The sequence below is a fragment of the Botryllus schlosseri genome, chromosome 5 (assembly GCF_051294905.1).
Source record: "Botryllus schlosseri isolate E-star chromosome 5, Bs_hap1, whole genome shotgun sequence".
NCBI lineage: Eukaryota > Metazoa > Chordata > Ascidiacea > Stolidobranchia > Styelidae > Botryllus > Botryllus schlosseri.
In genome coordinates, this window is record NC_137240.1 from 26,490,909 (window position 1) to 26,515,586 (window position 24,678).

Sequence of the window (24,678 nt, forward strand, 5' to 3'; positions counted from 1 at the left end):
TTTAAATGTGCTTGGCTGGAAGCGAATGGCGCAGTTGGTTAAACACTGTAGTCACAAGTCACGACACCAATAGCAGTGGGTTCGAATCCCATCTTCTACGTGTCGTAGGTTTCTCTGGGCTCCTCGTCGTCGATCTCATTACTACGGTAGTGTACTGAAAAGCCCGGACTGAAGGTGAGCCATGCTACAAGTCTGCAGCAAAGACGACGAAGAGGACGCCAGTGAGCGAGAGGGGCTGGCGTCTGAGTGAGAGAAAGAGTGGAAGTGGTCCTCCAGATTCCGAAAAGTCAAAGACACGTGAACATTACGAAAATCGGTGTCGTGGTGCACAAAGCCCTAATGGGCGGTACGCGCAACTAAAATGTGCCAATAAATAGTGTGGTTGACTCAAAACAACATGACATGTATTCCTGGACATTGCGACATTCTTCTCTGACAACCTTCTGGAAATTATCGAAAACAAAGAAATTAAAAATCAATTTCAAAAATAAAATATCACCACTTTACATTCTAACATAAGAATTAGCCTATTAATACCATTATGCCAGGGGCCGGCAACCTTTCGTATGCAGCAGCGCGCAACAATATCAAACATATTACGAACTGGCGTGCACGACCATATTCAATTTTGTCATATTTAGCGTTCAAGCTAGGAATTACACCAACAACCTATCTGCAGCTGGCAACGGCATCGGTTACGTCAGTGATTCTTAAAGTAATGGTCGCGAAGGATATAAATGTTGTTCGCTACCGCACTAGACCTACCGCCTAATGTACGTAATACATGCATACTTCAAATTTAGTACGTAATGATCGATCTTCTGTGGTGGCCTTGATCGGTCCCAAGTCTACTGTGTTCGGTACCATAGCCAATAAGTGACGGGCCCATCAAACATGTTATGATAAGATGGCCTGACGACAAAAATGTGCCAATCCCTGTATCATGCAAGTCGGTTTGATGTCACAATTAAGTTGGTCTGACACTAGATTGGTCTGCAAAGCTCCAAATATCGCGGTATAGCGGTAACCCAGCAAACACGAAACAGCCCATTGAGGTTAAAAAAACATTTTTATTTGGTTCATATTGAAGACTAGCAGGATAGTTTAAAGTCGGTTTTTGTGTCGACTCAATTTAACGCGTTCTTCACGCAAATCGGGATCGTTAATAAAACGTAGATAAAACTGTGTATCTACAATGCTTTAGAACGTACAATCGATGGTCAGAAAAACATCCTGAGATACTAACATCCCTGTATTCCCATATTTAGGCATACCTGAGGGTGGCTGCGGACACATACACGTATCACAGTACACATTGCCTTTGATGAACTTATAATTCATACAGAAAACAGTGTCAACGAAACTCAAAGAAAATAATTCAGAACGAAACGATGTCAATTAAGCGAATGAAAAAATAATCAAGCCAACTGATTATGTGTCTTCTTCATCTTCTGATGACGAGGATAAGACGCTGCTTTCTGCCTTCTTCCCCATAGAACCCTACAGAGAAACAACAACATTGAATGTTAAAGACATGCTCGATCCTGTTTAGATAGCTCTTAGTACTACGCAGTGTTGGGATGACTGGAGTCACTTTGCAAAAATGACTTGACTCGACTCGGCGCTCGAGATATATGGATTGACTCGTGACTCGGAGTAAAATTCAGGAGTCAATTTCAAGTAATCAAGTAAACGGTGTCAATTAAATCACCCTATATCTTATGTACGTTCGGATTTTTTGCGATATGCCGGTATCACTTGTGAGAGCAAACAGCCATTCACTGATCGCACCTTTCACTGATCCTGTTGTTACATCATAATTTAATTGACCGCAAACGAAACGGTCACAGCTTATGCTTGCGTCGTCGTCGTAGTAGTAGTTTATTCTGTTAGCAAGGTATCTTTGTTTCTCAGACAGAACAGTGGTTAAATTGCGCGGTGCTATCTTTTACCAACTCTCCTGTATAATTTAAATCGAACGAATATTGTCTATGCGTCCCTATTCTCACGGAAGGGTAGTATATTGTCCCTTATAAATTTATTACAACTTCTCGAGGCTTCGTATTCGATCCTCTATTTCGGCTGATAATAGAACGTAGCGTGTAGCTATAAAGTTACACACATATGCTATTAGCAGTTCTACGTGTGACTGATAAAACGCCTTTTGCATTTATATTTAACTTTATATTATTTGATTGAAGATAAATGACCGATTAATCCGTCTTTTACCCAGCAAAATGGAATGCGAGAACGTGTCGTCCGACATACGACTTCGCGCCTGCACTCGCGAAGAGATCGTCGGCGATGAAACCTTTGCACAAAGTGATAGACGCGCTTTCACTGAACTCTTCGATATTGATATGTCCAAGCGTTGATTAATCATGTCCTGGTCAAATAAGCCCAGCGGTATACAGCGACGGCCCACAATATATGCAACTAACATTATTTCATTGACCTAATTGTTTCGTGAACTTTGAAAAAATTTGAAAAGGTTGGCCACCCCTGCACAAACCATAATAGACTTTTGAAAACGATTGGCCACCCCTGCACTAACCATAATAGACTTGCAATGTTAAATTACATAACATTCTGTTGAATAACATTACATCGTATTACATTTGAATAACTGAACCATGACACTGAATTGGTTAATCGATTGAATAATGATTGACAAAAATTTATTGATACCGTACATCAGGGGTGGCCAACCTTTTCGGCCAACGGGCCACATGAGATTTCCAAACCATTGCGTGGGCCACTTGAATGTTGATGTGCTTTTTTAGTCGTTCGATAGGAACGAACCGGATTATAGGTAACGCTAAAAAAGGACTCATATTACCAGACATCAAAATCGTTAACAATTATGTCATGAAAACATGTCCTAGTCGCGCAAAGCGCGAAAATATTATTAAAGTTAATGAAAGAATTAGGTCAATAAAACATTGTTAGTTGCATATATTGTGGGTCGACGGCTCGACGCTGTAAACTGCTGGGCTCATTTGGCCAGGACATGATTAATCAACGCTTGGACGTATCAACATCGAAGAGTTCAGTGAAAGTGCGTCTATCACTTTGTGCAAAGGTTTCATCGCCGACGATCTTTTCGCGAGTGCAGACGCGAAGTCGTATGTCGGACGACACGTTCTCGCATAATTGCCAATATAGCTAATATCAATTCCGTAAATAAGACGTTTCAGGAGGAGACACCAATACTAAAAGCAAGAAATCGATTGGCAATAAATCGAGCGCAGCGCTAAAAAAATATCAAGACAAATAAATCCTTTACGAGATATTCTACTTTATGGTCATATACAAAGATGGCTCCTGGCTACGCCAACATGTCGGAACTGATATTTTAGTCATCAACAGCCTAAAGTCCGCGGTCAGGCTAACATTCGCACACGCTGCGCACACACGACAGTCCTGCTGGAGACGCGATAGTTCAGGCTGGTAACATAGTGTAGCCAGAATACCCTGCATGCCGCCAAACAATGTGTTGGGGTCGCTAATATTCTGGCTGCTCGTTTTAATATTTTTGATATGACGATAAAGGGGTGGTGGCGAAAATTTTAGCTATTGTCAAGGTAGCTTGTCAAAAAAGTTCGAGAACCACTGAGCTAGCTCAACATTTACATGGGGTGTAAGGTAGGCTACTGAAAACATATAGATAGGTTCGAAGGTAAACATAAATGTTGCTCACTATATATGATCTTGTACAACGCGAGCTTGTTAAAAGCCTCCTTCCCAGATTTTCCAACACGGCTGTAACTGCTCCACACACGGGTAGTAGCGACCTTTTTCATGATGGATCTGACAGATTGGCCAATTGTGTCGCCTCCAACTGAGCTGAATCCAGCTATCTGAAATCATAATATACAAACAGAATTATTCAAGTGCAACGATCATACCCGACAAGGACTTCACAAAAAGACTTGGACAATTAGAAATATTTTAGCTTTTCCTGATTAGATTGGAATTACAGTTAGATATATTTCCGAATCAGAGTAGAATAAGGATTATAGCTACACAGCAGTTGTCTGCAAATTAGATTTAAATTAGAATTATAGCTAGTTTGTATACAAATTAGATTAAAATGACTAAATTCGAGAAAACTCGGACATCGCATCAAGTTCCAAATCATGGTCCATTCTTATTAAGGACATGAGAATAGCAAATGTGAGCGATACAGCGTCTTCTTGCGCGTATATTTAACTCTATATTCGTTCATTGGCTCAGAGTCAATTACCGCTCAATCTGTTTCAGACAGCTAGCAAAATGCAATGACATAATCATGCCTCATACGACGAAAAGGCACCTTGACTTGAATTTTGACTCAACTCGAGTCACATACAAAAATCGAGTGATTTGACTCGAGTCACCTTCGAAAATCGATTAACCTGACTTGACGCGAGTCAAAATATACAATATGGCGGTATCGTATCTACAGGGGTTCTTAAATACTTTTGGTCATGAAACTAAAATGCGGATATTCGACCACCACATTGTTTTCAGAATATTAAAATGAATCTAGTGCACATAACTATCCCCGCAAAGCATGAAAATATAGTCTCAAGTTACTGAAGATACCTCATTACTCTAAAGAACCCTATTGAGGGATTCTGGGTACAGCAGTTGCAGTTATTGCTTCACATCCACGAATCAAACATTGATACTTGGTTTGAGATTGAGTTTTTGATATCATTATAATTATCAAAGTCAGTCCGGTTAAAAATTCTAGACATACCGAGGGAATACTACGAAAGTATGTAAATCCACTTTTGCGATCGTCTCAGTGTGATATTGTGACAGTCCGGTCTGCCAAGTGGGAAGTTGCTTCTGCGTTGGATGAACTTTAAACTGCAATTGTATATCATGTTTTGCTAGCCATAAGTCTCAGAAGTATTAGAAATATTCAGCCTCATACCTGCGGTACAATCTTTTTGTAGAACAGTTTAATTCACTTTCCGGTCAAGAAGTTTACCAATTTTGCCAGCTCTTACGCATCTGCTTGCTCTTCCGAAAAAAATCAGTGCTGCTGTTTCTGAAATCGAAAGCAGTAGGTGGTAATCTTAGCGCTGGCAACTCGAGCTCAAAATTTTGTTTAACCGGTCTCAATCGAAAGCTACTGTCACATTGATTTCGAAAATATAAATTAAAATTTGGTCCGGACACTGGAACCCCCCGAAAATAACCCTCAATGTCCGAATCTACATTGTTTCTAACAATTGTATCGCCCGTAGACAATAGTCGAATAAAGTCTCTTTTCGACTGTGACGCCAACAAGCGTCTCGGCAAAGTCGAGCTGTGTTCCCCATGATTGTCAGAGTATTTTGCGACATATAATTCAATGTGACCCGAATACGTCGAGTAGTTTTTGCATTTCGCATTATCGCGCATCCACGAATTTTGATCATACAAATGCAGCCTACCTACGCATATCACTGCGGAATTCGATATAGATGCGTACTTCCTTGCACGTAGCAGATTAATCCATTCGGCTCTTTGTGGGTCATAAATTTCATCGGAACTGACAATATTATAACATAGTTCTAATGTGAATGAGACACCAGTGCGATAACACACTAGGTGTTCTCTGCGCATAACAGGCTAATTAACGAAACAGTGTTTATAGTGCATCATAGATAGATAAATTGTACCTATAATTGGGATGTTCGGCAGTTTGAAATCATACATTTGCGATATCTGCGACGCCGATCAAAACATGGCGGCCAAAAACCACTTAGATCACACACCACTGTTTATGCCATTTTTGGTTTGGTTAGGATGCCGTTTAGGACTTAGCTGAATGAATTATGAGAATGAGCCGTTTTGTCAATCAGTCGGTTAATCGCAGAGAATAACTGGTGTGTTCTCATTTCTATTTGTCCAAATTTTTATATGCGCGACAAAAAATATGAAAGTAGGCTACTTGCATTTTAGGACGTATTCGCGTTTACAGCGATTGATGCGATGCAACCAACTCAAAGTAGCTGCAACCAATGTTCCCTCCAATTTTTCAAGAGTCTGCACGCACTCAACTTGGACAACAGTGCGTAGCGACTAAAAAAAGGTCATCACTTTGATGTTTTGTGCGCAGCTTAAATTTTCTGTGCCCAGATACGGTGTCAGCATGTCGCAATTGCACACTTGAGCAGCTTACAGGTAACATTGGTTGCAACACCTAAAACTACGTTCCAATATTGCCAATTCAAATAAAATTTAGGAACCATCAAGACCCGAATGGAACTATATAATTGTTTTGTAAACTGGCCAGCTAGCTTCAAATAAGTACACGTTGATGTTGATAGTAAATTCTACAATATGCGTTGGCTTCAGTGCTATCATTTGTATTCTCAAATTTGTAAATGCGCTACGACGCGAAATACTAAAACTACTCGAATAGGACGTATATTGGCATCACATCAATCTCTAGCAACATACTCAGAGGGTCACGGCCTCACCGGGAGCACGGCTTGACTTCGCCGAGACGCTCAATGGCATGGCGTCACAATCGGTACCGTGCGTACCAAATGTTAATCGGCATTCAGCTCGGGCGCCCCTATTGTTCAGTAAAATGAAAATTTACAACTTTGTGGGAGATTTTAGGGGGTTTTAGTGCCCGGATGAGATTTTAATTAGTATTTTAGGAATCAGTGAAAAAGTAGTTGGTACAGCTGGTCGCCAGCGCTAAGATTATACCCAGTAGGCCGTGTCATATAATCTCCTACATGTTACGGTATGTTATCATAATATGATACGAAAATGACTCATATAAGCATAATTTTAGAAACTTACGTGGATAACTGCAGACGACCAAGCCATTGAGCAACTCATATAGTATGCAGTCCGGTACGGTGATTGTCCCTGATAACATGCTACATTATAATGTTATTAATAGCTGAAAATGCTTGTATCATTATTATTACAGCCACCGAAATAGACGTAATTTTCGAACTGTTTGCAGCAAGTCAAACAGCTCTCGGAGTCATAAACTACAGGGTATTCCTTCAAAATAGCATATTACTCGCTCAACTATGTACCGTACACCTAGTTTTTACCCACATCCGGTACCAGTCGCAATTCCAGCTTCCAGAATTTAACATACACAACTACAACTACATTCCGAAACAGTCATCCCACGAACGAAGCGCGAAGCGCGGTTCAAATTTCCAGAATAATCTAGAAGTCACGCTCGGATAACCACGTACAGTTAAGTGCACCCATTCGACTTATTTAGTTATATTTACTCGGAATAACGCTGGAATTCATGCTCAGCTAGCGAAACAGACGAGACTCACGAGACAATGAATTCAGGCTGTATATAATGATGACGGTAAATCAGAAAATAAGGTTTTCGACCAAGAAACACGAATTTATACTGATGGCAGCACTCTATCAAAACGCAACGGTATCTACAGGTTCCAAATAGCTTCCCACATCAGAATACTTACCACCAAATTGGAATTCATACAGAATAATTTGATCCTCAAGATCATTTTTCCTACGTATTTTAAACATACCTCTGAAACATAAAAATCGAAACCCTGAAATAACCATTCGAAACCATCCCGAAAGGTTTTTTTACGGTTCTGTGTTTGCTGGGAAAGGTTTATTGTCGTTGCTCCAGATACATATGAATCGCACACGTATTAGACGGAACTGAAACAACATATCCCCCCGTGAGACGAACACTATTCCAAATTCGCATTTCGACACGGATTCATTATTTTCCTCTGTGGGTCTGGTCTCATTTGAGACGTGCGGGGTAACCTGCGGGAGCTCGACTATTCGCGCCGGCCATTTCGGACAGTGAACATATCAATGTCGAAAGTTTTGGCCAACATGCCGTGGTTATTACATGTCAATGTTTTATCGCCGCAAGTCATTTTGGCCACGCACACAGCGCACGGAGTCGCATGATGCCGAAACGCGTGTCACCGAGCGTGAAAATGCCCAGCGCCAAAATGCTGGTTCTTATAAAATATTCGCATACCAAAGGCTGCACAGTGCAGACTCCTAGACTAAAGCATCCAAACGGTTTCATGCGATATTAGGTTGCCGTATATATATTTTTGTGGGTTTCCCAAAATCAAATAACTAAGTCATCGTAAATCGCGCGGAGCGAAAAAATGTTCAGAATAATTGAAATTTGCCCCCAAAATAATTTGTATTACGTTTGTTTATCAAATAATTTTAGCTTTTTCCATTTTGAAAACTTATGTGACATGTTGTGCAACAAAACTGTAGGCTTGCCATGAAAAATCATCTCGCGTGCCACAAATGGCACGCGTGCCGGGGCTTGCCGGCCCTCTGCAGTATGCTATATCATGACATATTTATAGAGGCAGTGATGAAACCATGCCATGATTTCTGCATGTTAGTACTTTTGCGAGTGCGACATATATAGATCATTGGTACGTAATGGACGTTCTAATGAAAATGATACCGACTGTAAAAATGCTGCATAACGATCTAGTCCTGGTTAAAGATATTCTTGGTCTATTTAAGACAGTGGTTCGAAGCTCTTACCCTGTATTTGCAATTGTCAATGCCAATCCACTGTGTCGTTAAAATTAAAGGCTCGTGGCGTCATGACTAGAAAACAAACAAAAAATCAATAAAAAAAATATGTTCATGTTTTAAACACTAGGTGAGGCATGGACGAATCAAGGCTCACCTGATAGCACAATTCGTTTTGCCCGAAAGCATTAAAGCATCACAATCTTGTGTACGATTAGCTCCATGCACATGATCACAACCAATTAGCACGTGTGGCGAGATAGCGTAGGGCTATAAGCCACAGCTTAAACAACAATGGTTGTGGGTACGAGTCCGATCGAGGTCGACTCCAGATTTCCTATTTAAGTGTTGGAGGTAGGCTCCTCCTCGCCATCTCATCCGCGTAAGCGGTGTTTTAAAAAGCCTAGAAGTGGACCGTGCTACAAGTCGGCAGCTACGGAATCAAAATATAAGAAATATATCGGCCTGGTGTAAATGATAATTGTAGCCGGCAAACACCATGAATACCACAAACAAACAAAAGACAATAGGCGCAGTACTAGGGTTAACATATCAATAATAATTTATTAATTAACTAGCATCCAAAAACTATTTGGTTTCATACATACCAGCAAAAAATTCGAATCCCATATTTTTACATATCTATACAGGCATCTACGTATGACTATCACTTCAAATTAAAGAATTAAACACACTGTAACACACTGCAACAATAAAAAATTCTCTTTCGCATTTTCGAAAATAATCAAGACTTTTTAGTGATGGAAACATTTCAAAAATGATAAATACGCTTGATAGTTTATCAAGCGGATTTGCAATAAGGAGACGACTTCATGGAATGTTGCACGAGTCTCTCTGGGTGGGGCACAGATCACTTCATTTGATTCGATCCACACATTTCAACCTATAGAGCAGGGGCGGGCAACTTCTCGGATCAGCGGGCCGGATATGGATAAATGAAGTACTTGGCGGGCCAGATATGGGTAAAGGAAGTACTTGGCGGGCCAGATTACAGAATATATAAATCAATCGCGTATTTATCCACCGAACAAGGAAAAGAAGCGTATTTAATGTAAGCTTTACGTTTAAAGCAGAGGTCTCAAACACGCGGCCCGCGAGACCATTTTGTGTGGCCCGCAACGACATTTTGGATTTCGAAGTATTCGATAATATTTATTTACCAGTTGTATTTTTTAAATTTGAGAACCTAAAATTCGCTCTGAAACTACTCCAGAAGCCTGAACATACTCATCAAACTTCATCCTTACATCACTTTCAAAAGTTACCACGCAGTGGAAGATCAACTATTACGTGACACTACTTGTTTATGATGGTAAAACATGACCCGTTGATGATTCGTGACTGAAAATTGTGATTTGGACTTGGGCGCGACCTTCTGTAGAATTACTCGTACACGCACATGCACTCGTCGCGTCAAACGTTACAATCTGAAAAGGCGATTCCACATTTATACTGCTATGGCACAGTATTCATTATCTTCAAGTTGTTATTAATCTGTTCCAATATTTGAAGGCAAATATAACGCTGATTGTATTGGACTCTGGCAATGAAATGATCAATAGCCTAGTTATCAGGAGTAGGCCTAAGCCAGAAATCAGGATTAGGCTGTACTGCTCCAATGCTCCGATATCAGATCAATCTTTGTAAAATTCTTAAATTCTACCTGTAACTGTGGCACGTTAAATGTCCGCTAGCTGCGAAATTATAACAGATTTTACCATGTCCTGATGCATTTGTATCTCTCGCATGGTGTCTACAATTAATTATTTTGACAAACTATGCTAACTACAGCAACAATTTTATTGAAATACTTAAAATGTGATTTTTTCGTGCCAAGCGTGAATTCACAATAGGGTATCACATTTTCACGATGCGTGCGTGGAATGTCAGTCTGCAAGGTCCCGTCAAATAAGGCCTACTTGGAAATACATTGAATTCTTCCCATTATTGGTGCTGCGGCCGGTGGCGCCATCAAAAAGTAGGAAATTGGCCCGCGAGCACATTTGAGTTTGAGACCTCTGGTTTAAAGCATAGAGACCTAAAACAGTACTTACTGAATTTATTAACAGTAGCTGTTGAAGTCAATCAGACATCTGTGGTCGGTCAAATTTATCAACAAGTACTTTGAACTCTGGCTGCCTGTCGTATGTAGCAACCCTCGTTAAAGATTGCACGTGGACAGCAGTTATATAGGAACGCTGAATGCAAACATTAATCCTTTGCTGTTTTTTGTTGTTTACCGGCTGGATATCTTTTCATATTATATTGAATATTAAAGGTCAAATACAACTTTTCCTGATATTGAAGAATTTTTCATGCTGAACATTTATAGCTAAAAACGACTGCCGAAAAACACAGCTTGACGGAGAATTTCCAAGTTGAATGTGGAGGATCCCGACCTTATGAAAAACGAACTGCGAGTCAGCGATGCGTTCTATGACGTCAGGCTGTGTGCATGCAAAGTCGCCAAGGCAATCCAACTATAGATTACTAACCTACGGTCGTACCTCCGTAGGTTAGTAATCTATAATCCAACGCTAGTTAGTTAGCAACGCTAAATAATAATGGAAAGAGATACCAGTGATATATCTAGAAGCGGAAGCTATTCGGAGGAATTTTCAGATAAAGGTATCAATTATATGTGATATCAAAGAAATATATAGGCAACCCCTTTTAATTAATCTACTTGTGATTTTGGACGGTCTTGATTTTACCGAGTTGGAACCCATGGTTTTGGATGGAGAGGTCAGCACCATCAATCCATCCCCAGTACCTGACAGCAATTGCACAATACAAGGCAACACCGAATGGTGATTTTAGCGATCCCTCTCGTCACTTGTTCAGAATCTGTTCAATTCTATATTTTATCTAAGGTGTCAATGCTCGCTGTGCCATGTTATACCAACAGGCAGATAATCAGCGTGCTGTAAGGAGCTACGTACGCGACCGTTTGGACTATCCTAGCATTAAGTGTATCACGGTGCACCCTTGATGTTCTTCGGTCTGTTTGGATAGATGCGTTCTTGAAACACCAGCACATTATGGGTATAGGCAGCAATATGGAAGGCAGTCGACAAGCAGCTACACACTACACGAGTACGTGTAGGTACATTTTCAGCTCAGCAACTATGTATACCAATTTTTAATTGCGTGGTAACAAGAATCAGAAAATAATTTACCTCTGACAGCTATAAAGGATTCGTTTTTAATCACTCATGAATGTATTTGTTGAGAAAAAGAATAGATTACCAGTAAAGTTGTCGTTCTACGAAAGCCAATGTAGCTAGAAAGTGAGTAGATAGATTGTGCAGTGCACACAGAGGTAGTCATTAGACAAAGCAGCTAATGCTGGTACTTAGGAGGTAGAACCATGTAAAAAATATCAAGTAAAAAGCAAGTGTTCTAGGCCTAGTCTGATCTCAAAATCTGAAAATTGTCGAGTAGAAGTAGCACGAGTAACCAAAATCTACGTAAAGTACTACATTACTAGCCCCCCTGGTAATTTATTAGTAGCATGATACATTCCTTGTTGTATATTAACGGCATTAGTACTGTAGGTCCTGTTGTGGTCGCTGAATTGCCTATACGGTTCTAGATGTAGAGCTGTCTTCCTTTTTTCTGCCAACACCGCAAAGTCCTCTAAGTTTCCATATATAATTACACGCGATCCTGAAGTATTATCGGTATATTGATTGAAAGTACCAATCGATCGATGATACTTATTATATCCAAATGATAAGACAATACAGTACGGAAATAGATCGAAACAACATAGTTTTGAAGAGAGAGAGAGAGAGAGAGAGAGTTCTTTTATTCGTCAACCATGAAATATAGTAAAGGCAAACATTCACGTCCAATAGTATACATTTTTTAAAATTTTTCCTAACTATAATTTACTCGGTATAGACTGGGAGACCCGATATGACCGACGTCTTCTAGGCCGGAGTCACCCAAGCATATTGGCAGTATTAATTATAATATGGATCAATTTCTTCTCTCAGTCAAGTAGCACCGCAAAGAGGAACGAAATAAACAAAAGTAAATAAAATACAGCAACACTAGTGAAGGACGGTTACCATAGTTAACAGTGTGATCAGAAAATAACAATTTGACCCATGTACACAGTGGTAATATTATTGTAGCATATTAAATGAATCAAAACAACAAACAACATCACTGTGGTCATGAGATATGTTCTTCTTGGTACTTGGATAATATAAATTTGCAATAGCGAGCTTTAAATGTATGATAAGGAAGAGTACGGTAGGAAGTTGGTACATTGTTCCAAAATTTCACACCTATATAAGATAGGGAATTTCTTGACAGTCTTGATGAAGTCAATTTAACAAATAGGGACTGATTCTGTGAGAATCTTGTGTTATAATGGTGAATTGAATTGGGGCATTGAAAAAAGTTGTCGAAATATTCAGGTAATGTTCTTTCATTATATTGTTTCATGATTTTTACAATTTCAAATTCATACAAATCCGAGACCTTGAGAATGCCCAATTGCCCAGCAAGATCGATACATATAGTGGGGAACGTCTGGTGGGCCGATTACTATTGATACATACTGAGTACCCTATCACACCTATATCCAGAATGTTTCCTTAGACATGACCAAGAAATGTGATCGAGCATGCGCCAGCAAGCGAATACAAATATGGCTCTCAAACTATAGACCCTCCCCCCAAATAAATATGAAATGCCACCGTAAAAGGCCTACACAGCAACTCCTTTGCCAATCGGCACAAATTACCACGCTACCCACACATGCATATAGCATGAATCGGAAAAGATATAATAAAGTAGTCCATCTTTCAAGTGTGATGGTATCTGCTTCTGTGAGATCTGATTGCATCACTTCTCTCTGTCTTTTCTGACAGTGATGCAAGAGGTGGTGGTATTTCTGTCTTCTCCAAAGGCAATCCGAACGTGATACGACGCTCGACTTCGGCAATCAGTTTCTCACAGTAGTCATATGTAGCATCCTGAAGAACTTTCTGAAATGAGAAGCCCTTCTTTTATTTGTGATATTTCACAGCATAAAGAGGTGTTCCAGCAGTACTGAGCCGATGCTTCCTCGACACGTTTTCATTAAAATGAAGTACCGCTAGCTACATTATTGCTTTCTGGCTTGAGTAATGGTGATGGTATAATTTCGGACCGAAGTGATTGAGGAGTGCGTTGAAGGTCTCGTTGCCGGAAGTATTACTGGAACTTGAAAGCTGTCGTATGTCTTTGCACATTGATTTTGAATATAGCACTTCCATAACTTTATCGTAAGCGTAGGAATCCGGGATCAACCAATGTCGAGGTCTTGACAATTCACCATGCTCACAAATTGGGAAGGAATCATTGTTTGGGTGTTCATGTACATTAATTATGTGCTGACCAACTTAACTCCAAATTTGCTGATTAAGCTCTGGGTTGCCATTCCCATGTCTCGCACAGAAGTAAACCTGGCTGTCCAATGACTTTTGCCAACGTCCAATGAGCTCACAATCCTTTTTTAGACACAGATGAGAGCTTCTTTTTCAACCCTTTGGAAATTTGCCACGTATCAAATGTATGTCTTATGTTCGTATGATCTATAACCGCAAATATTTCCTAATTTGAGGATCTCGGTCTGTGACAATCTCTTCAACTGTAATGCTGGATAATGAACTCAAACATCGTATCAAACTTTCCTTCTCCATATACGCACTACCTCCCGTTTCATTTGACTGAACCAACTCGCAGCTCAAAACTTTCCTTGAGTCGGTATCCATTATTAGAGTGTAAATCATATACTTACCGCTATGTCCTGGTCTGTTAGACCTTCCGTCACCATATAGTATCAGTGACTTTCCAGCAACCATTGCCAAATCGCATTCATTTGCAGTGGTATATACATGATTCAAAGATGGAATCAAATATGCCTTCTGGTATTGCATACACGTAGAGTAGGAAATCGACTGTAAACCCATCAAACGGAACATTTTCAGTGCTTTCGAAGGAAATGATCCACTGAACATCACAATGTTTCCTTCACTCTTTCCTTCCTTCAAGTACTGACTTTCCCGCGTACGGTGATAGTTGCAGGATTTTATCATTTTTATCAAGGTGCCATGGCATGCAACTTTAATGTCGACTTTCATTTCCCACAAAGAGCAGCTTGAAAAAAGATCAACGATCTTCTGTTTTTTAACCATCACAAATCCACTGATGGTACTCTCAATTTCTTCCCTTACATCGCTCATTTCTGATTCCTCCTCACTCTCAGCATCATACTCAGAGTAGGTATCACTCAAATTGGATTCACTTTAATTGCTATAATCCCCCACATTAGGGTAATGAATATAGCTACTACCAGCCTGACATGAAAAATCTTTCACCTCCATTATAGCATTCACACCCTTGGTACGGTATGAACTCAGCTTGGCTTTATTTATCTGATTCACTTTATCTAATAATATTAGGTGATCGAAATAGGGATCACTAGCAGAAGTACTCTCGGTCATAAATGATTCGATGATATCCTTGCTTAGCATCCAAGAACTCCGTCGCGTGATTTCGATGCAGTGGCGTAGCAGCCACCTGGCGGTTCTGGCTCTGCGCCAGGGGCGGCAGGCTCCAAGGAGGCGGCAAAATGAGGCTGCACAGTGAGAGAGAGAGATATGGTATTCTATTTCGCCTGCACCATCGATATGCTTTGACGACGGAGATGCGATACGCAGGACCGTAAATGCCGCACCCCAAACCCCCCATTTGGGGGGGGAGCGGGTTCGAAGGGGCCCAAAATTATTTCGTGAATTAGCATAAGTTATAGAGTATTTTTTGAAAATTTATGCAATTTTTCAAAATTTTTTCGCGCAACGTGCGATTTCAAGTTGAAAAATATCATGATTATTTTGTACTCTTCCCCCAAGAAAGAGCACGCACTATTTTTAGAAATGGACATATCGGCGTTGGTCAATACCGCTACAGGACGCACCAAGACATATAACGTTTTAGGACATATTACATGCGACTCCAAGAAGTATGCCAGAACGATTGGCAGCGTAAAAACCTTGACCGAAAAGGACTGCCCTTACGCTGACCGAAAACTTTGTCATATATAAAAAATACATATAGCTTTAATTGTCCATAGCCTAGGCGCCTAAATGACTGACGCCGAATGTTCCTGTCTTGGCAATCTGAACCTCAGAAGACGAATTTCATCCCGCAGGGAAAAATTATACGCCAGTGAAGAAAAACCAATTTGAAATCGTGTGCGTCTTTTAGTTAAATACGTTTGCCCGATTCTATATTTTTTGGTGTAGCAGACAGGAGGTCACGAAATAACATCATGTAACGAAGCCATACCAACGGGTCCGCCCGCCGAAGATGTTTAATTATTTTGACGAGCCCTACAGTCTCCAAGACACCTCACTCAGCTCTATCGGTAAATCTGATGAAGTGAGCAGAGAGGACAAGAAACTGATAGCAATATATATGCAATTCCCGATCTTATTGAGCGATTTTATCATTAATTATGGAAAATTTTTGCGCTTAGCGCTGGCTCACTAAACAGCACGGCTAATTTCGCGGAAAAAGCGATCAACACGATGGGGGGGGGCGGTTTATCACCCTATGGGAGCCCAAGACCCAGGTTTTTTGGGACCTGACGACTTGCTGTTTCGTTCCTGCCAACGGGTATGCACCCGAAGATGTTTTAATTAATATAATAAAATTTAATCAAACAGATCTCAAACAAAAGCTAGTGTCGCGCTGATTCCGAAAACACGAATTAATATGTTAACATGGCGATGGAACCACTCTGAAATAGCCGTAAAGGTCGATTGTTCGGAGAGTTCGCAGAAAAAGGAGAATGCTTGGCGAACAATCAGAAAATGCTGGCCTCAGTGTTGTTGAAGAAGTTAGACGATGCATGTTTTTCGACCTTTGGACAGATTTAAACTTGAAGCTGAAACTAGGTTTACCGGCATACACCATATGATATGCTTCGATTTTTTTAATTCCCGTGCGCTGCTGCAAAGCGAAAGTCACACTTTATTCACCAGCGCTTTTAGGAGCACTTATGACGACAAGGTGGACCTTTTGGAGTTAGCGGCGAAAATTGTCATGCCTTAATACCTTCGAATTAGGGATCATATAAATTAGAAGATTGCTAGCTTTTCGTACAAACCAATCTGAGGCCTCTAGGACGAACACAAATTAAGATATCATCAAGATCATATGAAGTTATTCAACTTGAGATTTTAAAAGGGTTAAGAGGCTGGTGCGGAGCAGTAAAACCACGTTTGATCGTAAAGCAACAGCGTTTGATGTTTTACAGTGGTTAGTTAATGCAAAGCTACCTGATTTGACACCATATTTATGCTCGTGTCTGAAACTTTATCTGACCATTGGTGTTTTAATTGCGAGCTGCGTGAGGAGCTTCTCAAAGCTTAAACTGATAATATCTTATTTACATTCTATACCAGTAATGATGACCGGCTATCAGCTCTATGCATTTATGCATTCTGTCTATAGAGAGAGACTACGTTCAAAAACTTGAATTTGAGGATATTATCGCTGATTTTGCTTTGAGGCGGCTATTGATTTTCTATTTTCACAATACATTCGTTCACAATTTCTTGTCTTTATTATTTTTGGCCTTATTAACGTTTAGGCGGCGAGGCTGAGATGCGGCATATTATTTGTATTTATTTTTATTGACAAGATTGTTTGAACATGAATCTATGTCGAAATTTCCTGCGGTCTACTTAGGGGGGCGGCATTTTAAGCGAGAGCCAGGGGCGGTAGCACATGCTGCTACGCCAGTGTTTCGATGGCCAGCAAAGTTTGTGTGGCCTGGTCGCCCTGGTCGCCAAAATCTTCTATAATGCATGAATGAATAGGTGGTAATTGCATATATGTGTCGCTATAAACTTTTTATCCTCTCAGCCCACGTAATCAGATTTACCAGTAGCGCTGAGTGAGCTGTTGCCTTGGAAAATGAAGGCCACGTAATTAATTAATAAACATATTCGGGCGTGCCCGTTGGTACAATTACTTCATTACATGGTGTTATTTTGTTACTTTTTGTCCGCTATATACTCAAAAGATATTGAAACGCATAAACTTGAATAAGCACATGATTCAAAATTGGTATTTCTTCACAGGCAAATAATTTTTCTCTGGTGGATGTTATTTGTCCTGTGGGGTGCAGATTGCGACGACATGATAATTCGGCACGAGCGATTTAAGCACCTATGGACAATTAGACTTATATACATCGAAGTTTACGGTCAACATAAGGGCAATTATCTTCGGCTAAGGTTTTCTCGCTGACGATCTTTTTGGCACACTTCTCGGAGTCCCATGGCCGGAACTTCATATGTCTTCGTGCATCGTGGCGTGGTAATGGCCGACGTCGAAATGCCTAATTCTATTTTAATTTTTTCGTGGGGGAGTCGTCAAAATATGACCTTCGAGCTCACCCCCCTTGATTGGGGGTTTGGGTTGCAGCAGTTTCAATCCTGGTAAGAGGTCAAAGTCCAGTCGGTCTTTTCGGGACTTCAGTATTGGAAATATTTCGCGATTTAAGCGCGCTCGAGGACGACTCGACTATAATAAATCATATAACAATTGTAAGTGGTACATTCAGGGTCAAATAAACGGTGTTATAACAAAAATTGGGTACGGTCTCATACCCTGTGGTTGGAAGCAGATGCACACATCCCGAATTCAAATCTGCGATTGGCAATACGAGGAAATTACTGGTATTGGATTTTGTTTTAGTGCTTTGTGTGACTAAGTAAGTCAATTGAGAATGGAATGCATATATCTGCTCACATTGAATCTAGTACTGCACCCAGTTATTAATTTTACCATGAATGTAGGCCTATTCCAAACAAAGCAACTCATATTATATAACGTTCGTGCACGGCTGTGGACCACAACACTAGATAGTATCATCTTTTATGATACGATGAAGAAATATTATGACGATTTCATTTTGTAGCTCTCAAATACAAGTATATTTAGTCATTCCTTTCGTGCACAAATAAGCTTCAAAGCATATTTCATGCACAAGGGGCTCTCACTCTCAAAAGTGATATACAGTGCATCCTTCCATATCCACACGCTGTGCGCTGCAGGATATAATACCTAGTTCGAAACATTTTGTTAAAAATAACCCTAGCAAGCGTGACGGTAGTGTTTTAACGGGAAAGTGGCGATCTAAAAGTACGCGCAATCCATTTTACATGAATTATAATAGCCCACTACATTTATGAAAACATATGTAGCAAACATCTACGCGTAGCGCGACCAAAAATTTCGAGATTTGACATGTTTTGTGGAATGTTAATTTGCTCCGAATACTCATTAAGGATATGTCCTACTACTACATAAGTAGTTAGTATGATCGGTCGTGACCTGCCTGGGGTTCTTATGGGCCCGCTCGCACATCGTATGGAAAACTCGTGTTGGCATATCGTACTTTTGGACCCCCCTATCGCTCGCACATCGTAATGCGTTCTTATGGGTGCGCTCGCACATCGTACTTTCAAGTATAGGCATCTCTCGCATGTCGTATTGGAAACTCGTGTTGGCACATCGTACTTTTAGGTATAGGCAACTCTCGCATGTCGTACTTTCGCGTATAGGCTGTGGCGACGATGTGCCCACGGATTCTTGTGTCGTAGTGAACTAACGTTGTGGATATAGACCGCAGCGATGATGTGCCTGTCGTGTATTCTTACGGGATCTGTGGTGACTCGCCATGTGTTCTTATGGGCGTGGCGGTGATTCGTACTTTCGAGTATAGGCATCGCTCAACCGGTGTCGAGTCGTAATTTCAGGCATAGGCGGTGGCGGTGATTCGCCTGTCATGTATTCTTACGGGATCTGTGGTGACTCACCATGTGTTCTTATGGGTGCGGTCGCATGCGGCTATTGCGTCTTATGGGTGCGGTCGTGATTCGTACTTTCGGGTATAGGCTGCGACGGTGACTCGTATTGAAATACTCGTGGTCGTGATTCGTACATTCAGGTATAGGCTGCGGCGGTGAATCGTAATGAAAATTCGTGGTCGTGATTCGTACTTTTGGTTATAGGCGGCGGCGACATGCTAATGTTTTCAGGTATAGGCGGGGTCGCATGATAGCGTTACAGAGATAGGGATCGGTCGCATGCTAACGTTTTCGGGTATAGGCGGCGGCGGTATACTAACGTGAAAACTCGTGGTGGCATGCTAATGTTTTTAGGTATACGTGCGGCGACATGCTAACGACGATAATGTGTCTGTCATGTATTCTTACGGGATCTCTGGTGATGTGCCATTGTTTCTTATGGGTGCGTCGGCATATCGTACTTTCGGGTATAGACTCTCGCACGTCGTACTTTCGCATGTCGTGCTTTCGCGTATAGGCTGTGTTGGTGATTCACCATGTGTTCTTATGGGTGCGGTCGTGATTCGTACTTTCGAGTATAACCATCTCTCGCGCGGTGTTGAATATGTACGAGTCACCAACAATAATCACACAAACGGAAACGCGGCCTGTTTGCAAGGGGATTACGCAGTGTGCGTGCGACCTATATTTCGAATGACCTGTGTGCTGAATTATTTCCCGTCCGGCCGTGTGCTACTATCGATTATTACACTACTCCAGTCAGCGCGAAATAGTTTGCTAAATCTAAGAATCAGTCGCATGGTGTTACTTTAGTAATTAGTTTACCATAGAGCTGGCGTAGACGGTGATTCGAATACCGACAAATTTTCACTTATTTCTGACCCAACCCTAATCCTCTGTGAAGTTGACGCTTATTCAAAAAGGTGTGAAATAATTGTAAAATCCTAATCCGAAACCGATTATTTTGACTTTGGTGTAGTGCACATTGAAATAGGATTGACAAACATGACTACCAACTTCCCCACAGTCCCGTTTCGATATTATACACACATTGATTTGAAACAAGTAATGAAATATTACAACTCTATTCACGGTCTGGCTTTCCGTTTGTCAAAGAGATATTTTACATCTTACCATACTCAAAAGAATTATTCACAACATTACCAATTGTTAAAAATCTAGTTTTCAATTACTTGATTATATCACTGCAACTCATGAATTTAAATTAATTCATCCTGGTTGTATTCGTATGCTCGGTCTTTTTTATTCAATTGTAAAGGTTGTTACTATTCTGAAAACAAAGTATTTACTAATCGATGCATATACGATTTGACTTGGACATATTATATTTTGAGTATACGAGATTTGAATGTCAGAACAATAACTGAGAATTAATTTATCACAATTAAATCCGTATATTACAGCGTAAAAGATATTGGAATGTCAGCAACTCTGTAAGGTCATAGTTACTACCACTAATTTACCCGACCAACTCGTCATGATCATTCCCGAAATCAACACAAACATGACCACTGACTTGAGTTAACCACAAAACAGCATCAAGTTTTAAATCCACTTGTAGCTTACGGCTTATTTGAATGCGGGTTATGTTTTGTTGTAATTGAGTGTACGGAAATAGTATGACGTCTCGACATCTTACCATCTTGCCATATTCAAAGAATCAACCACAATAACATTGTCAAGTAAATCCGTTACGCGACCAACTCAAACAGTATCAGTATGAAAAACAGCCAAACATACACGAATCCATACAATCACTAAAACCTAAAATCCATAACAAGCTTGGTTGTATTCATATCCCTACGCATCTTTTTTATTCAAATTGAAAAGTCGTTACTATTCTGTAAGATAGAGGAATTACTACGCGGTATATTCTGCAAGACAAACTAATTACTACTCGGTATATTTTGAAAGACAAAAGTAATTACTTCTCAGTGACGGCGACTTGAGATTAACATAATATGTTTGAGTATACGAGATTTGACAGTCTGACCATCGTAGTTGAGAATTCATTTCTTACAATCGAACACAGGTGTTGTATCAAAAATTATCATGATGTAAACATAGGGATTGACACATTGATTTGACATATGAGATTTTGTAATAGTTGATCATTACTTTATTATTAAATTATTTGTGTTAATTAGATCCGCATTGTGGTAAATGTTATGACAACAACAAACTTTTCAGTACCAATGTTATTGACATATTAAGCTGTAAAACTATGTGTGTCTGAAATGTTCTTGATAGGAAAATTACTCCACCTTGGTAAAAATCACTCTGCGTATCGCGGATATCAGAAAATATTTCCAGTAACCAAGACTAAAGATGAAACGACAATATCGGTATTATTACATTCAGCAATCAGTACAATTATTAAAATCTATCGTTTGCGATAAACAGCACTAAAGATGTAATAATTCCAGTATTCATACATTGAACATCCGATACAAAATGCTTTATTATCCCGATTCCCAACGGGTAATTGAAACGACTATGTGTAGAATCAGTATATCACAATATCGTTACTATTGAATCCAACGATTTATTGTCGGAATTTGTGACAGAGAATTGAAACATATGCACTTTACAGAGTATGAAAATATCACTTTGAGTATCGAGTACCGTTCGAAGCTAGCAATCAATTCTTAATCATTTCAGTAACTCCCCATTGTGCGTGCTAAATGTAAAATATCGCGAGGTTATACACTCTAAGACTTTGATCATTGTAAAAGTAAATTGTGATATGTTTGTTAGATGCATCCAATTCAACTAGAAGTGTCTAGTGCCCAACACTCGTAATATTAAAAAAGTACTTGCTACACTGTTATTTGCTAAACGTGTTTTGTATTGTTGTTCATTTCTAGTATTGATTGTTCTTGAACCCTCAAATAATAATTCCCGACACGAAACCAAGCCGCTGAAAGTCGTTACCATCACGAAGATACAATGTGTACGATGTTTGTCAAATGTGTCCTACCTGGCCAACAGAAAACAATTTTCACTAGCTTGGTAATGAAACCGAAGTCTCCATTCGATATTTTGTTTGTGTCAAATACTTTACAATGAACACATTTGCGTGGTTGAGCTTTACATCATCAAGCTGTTATTTGTAAATCAAGATTTCGGTAAACTTGTAAATGTATCGTTTAACTAACTGACATTTAGTGATTGGGGAACATACCAAACGATACACATCCATCTCCGAAATACTGCATTGATCTTAATTTCCATCATCGTGATAAGCGAAGTACATTTGTTTTGAATTCATAACAATAGGCTTTTCTATGGCATGATAAATTATTGACAAGTTCTGCTCAGAAGATTGGTTGCATATCACTAAAAATAATATACCACACATATTATTACTGTTACTCCATTCATCGGTATTTTTTCTGTTGTCGATTTTCAAACGAGTAAAATTTATTACTTGAGTTGCTCTGCTTAATGTAAATGTAAACTCACCCGTCTTTCAACAACAAACAATGTTAAAAAAGTATGCAATCAAACACAACAAGTTTTACGATACTAATTATTATCCCAAATAACCCATTTCTTACCGAAGCCATACGAAATATATTCATGTTACACGAAAATATTCGCTCATGCTACAAACCTGTACAATGATTGGTGGTGCTTTCAAACTGTTTCGATACCTCAAGAACTTTATTGTCTGAATGGTTGTTCATGTATCTTAATAATCAAGTAGTTCAACACATAACTAGTATTAACAGAAACACCAGAGTTGTTTACACAAAAGTTTGTATGTGTACAGTATGCGAATACCATGTGCAAGTCCAGCACAATTGTGGTATCCATCCGGGTTTAGTTAACACAATTTACGACACCGAGGTCACCTCATCTTTCGTAAGACAACAAACCAACCAAGGTTTCAGGATATGTCCGTGTCATAGCAATAAATCAGCTACTCCAACAACAGAGAACATATGTTTTCTAGTTACGGCGCTTACATCTTACACACAAATCAATCTACTTTGCTAACAAAAAGTGCTGGGTCATCAAGTGATTACCCTAACAACAAAACAGCTAAACGTACTATCATACAAAATGGCCGTTATAGTCACCAACGGTACATGGTACAAGTAACAAGTCTCGAGAATCCAGTTATTCAAAAAACGTGAAAGTGTTTCTACACCAAGTCGTTATGTTGACGAAAGCGTATATTGTAATATCATGATCGATTTGCATTCGTTGGTTACAAAATGTCACTACTCTAAATAATTATTTTTCACTCAAACACAAACGCATACTTGTCGCCAATCGTTTTCATCAAGCACGAGTTCAAGAAACCTGCTACGACATGAATTGTTATTTTTTTATGTTGTGTAAATAGGTAATAATTAATTTTAGTAACACTATATCAACATCATCTAGTTGCGCGAATAGATTTACACGTGGTCTTGTGGTTTTAATCGAAGTACACAGCGCGGTCTAACGCGGAGTCATCTCTATTGTACAGCAACTCGGAAATCGAAATGCATGCATTAACATTTAAACAACGATCTTGTTTCGTCGCACCAAAAATATGTTTACTATCGCGATACTCTGCACAGGGCGTGCAAATCCTTTTCACACTCGTAATAGTATACCAACGGCTACCGGCGACAACGTTTAACAATACCAACGACACTAAACATACGATACCAACGCATATCATTAGAGTGATATATCCACAGGTAAATATGGGGCCTGGCCACGATAATTGTACGACGCCGACAAATCGATGCACGCAAGGTGTGGTTGATAATAATTGTTTCATGCGTCAAAGAGACAGCACTCTCTTGTAAAGGTTAACAGATCCCGCAGAAACACACCATTTCGGATTACATTACCAAATCGATTTCAAACTTAAACCGAATCACTGGTGTTGAGAGTAGCGATACCCGATTTTTCGAATATTAATATAGACTTGGTGCGCGAACAGTAACGACACTTATAAACATTGTGAATATTAGTAATTCGAGTGGTGTCTATCTTGTGATGTTTCAAGTTGCTAAAACCATCGAGTGAATCAGTGAACGGATAGTAATCTGGGTTAAATCTCGATACAATTATCGTGGCCAGGCCCCATATTTACCTGTGGATATATCACTCTAATGATATGCGTTGCATACTGTACCGTTCGCTGTATCGAGAGCACCAATGGTAGTTGAGTGAATAACCAAGATGGACAAATATATCCGTTTGTTTGTCTGAATTTTACATTGGATCT

The 24,678-nt window shown here is 39.8% G+C and overlaps 1 protein-coding gene and 1 long non-coding RNA gene across 4 annotated transcripts in view; both read right to left on the bottom strand.

The window, feature by feature from the left end:
- Positions 1-24,678, bottom strand: part of LOC145439887 (uncharacterized) — a 131,922-nt gene that overhangs the window by 57,724 nt on the left and 49,520 nt on the right. The window lies entirely within an intron of this gene.
- LOC145439550 (uncharacterized) lies at positions 1,316-7,258 on the bottom strand. Of its 3 annotated transcripts, none has more exons than XR_013915265.1 (5): positions 6,796-7,125; positions 4,925-5,041; positions 4,745-4,857; positions 3,701-3,860; positions 1,316-1,500 (listed from the first exon to the last, which is right to left on the bottom strand). It is a non-coding gene; the product is annotated as an uncharacterized LOC145439550 (long non-coding RNA). The 3 variants fall into 3 exon arrangements; XR_013915266.1 differs by lacking the exon at positions 6,796-7,125 and adding an exon at positions 5,430-5,777; XR_013915264.1 differs by lacking the exons at positions 4,745-4,857; positions 4,925-5,041 and having other exon boundaries at positions 6,796-7,258.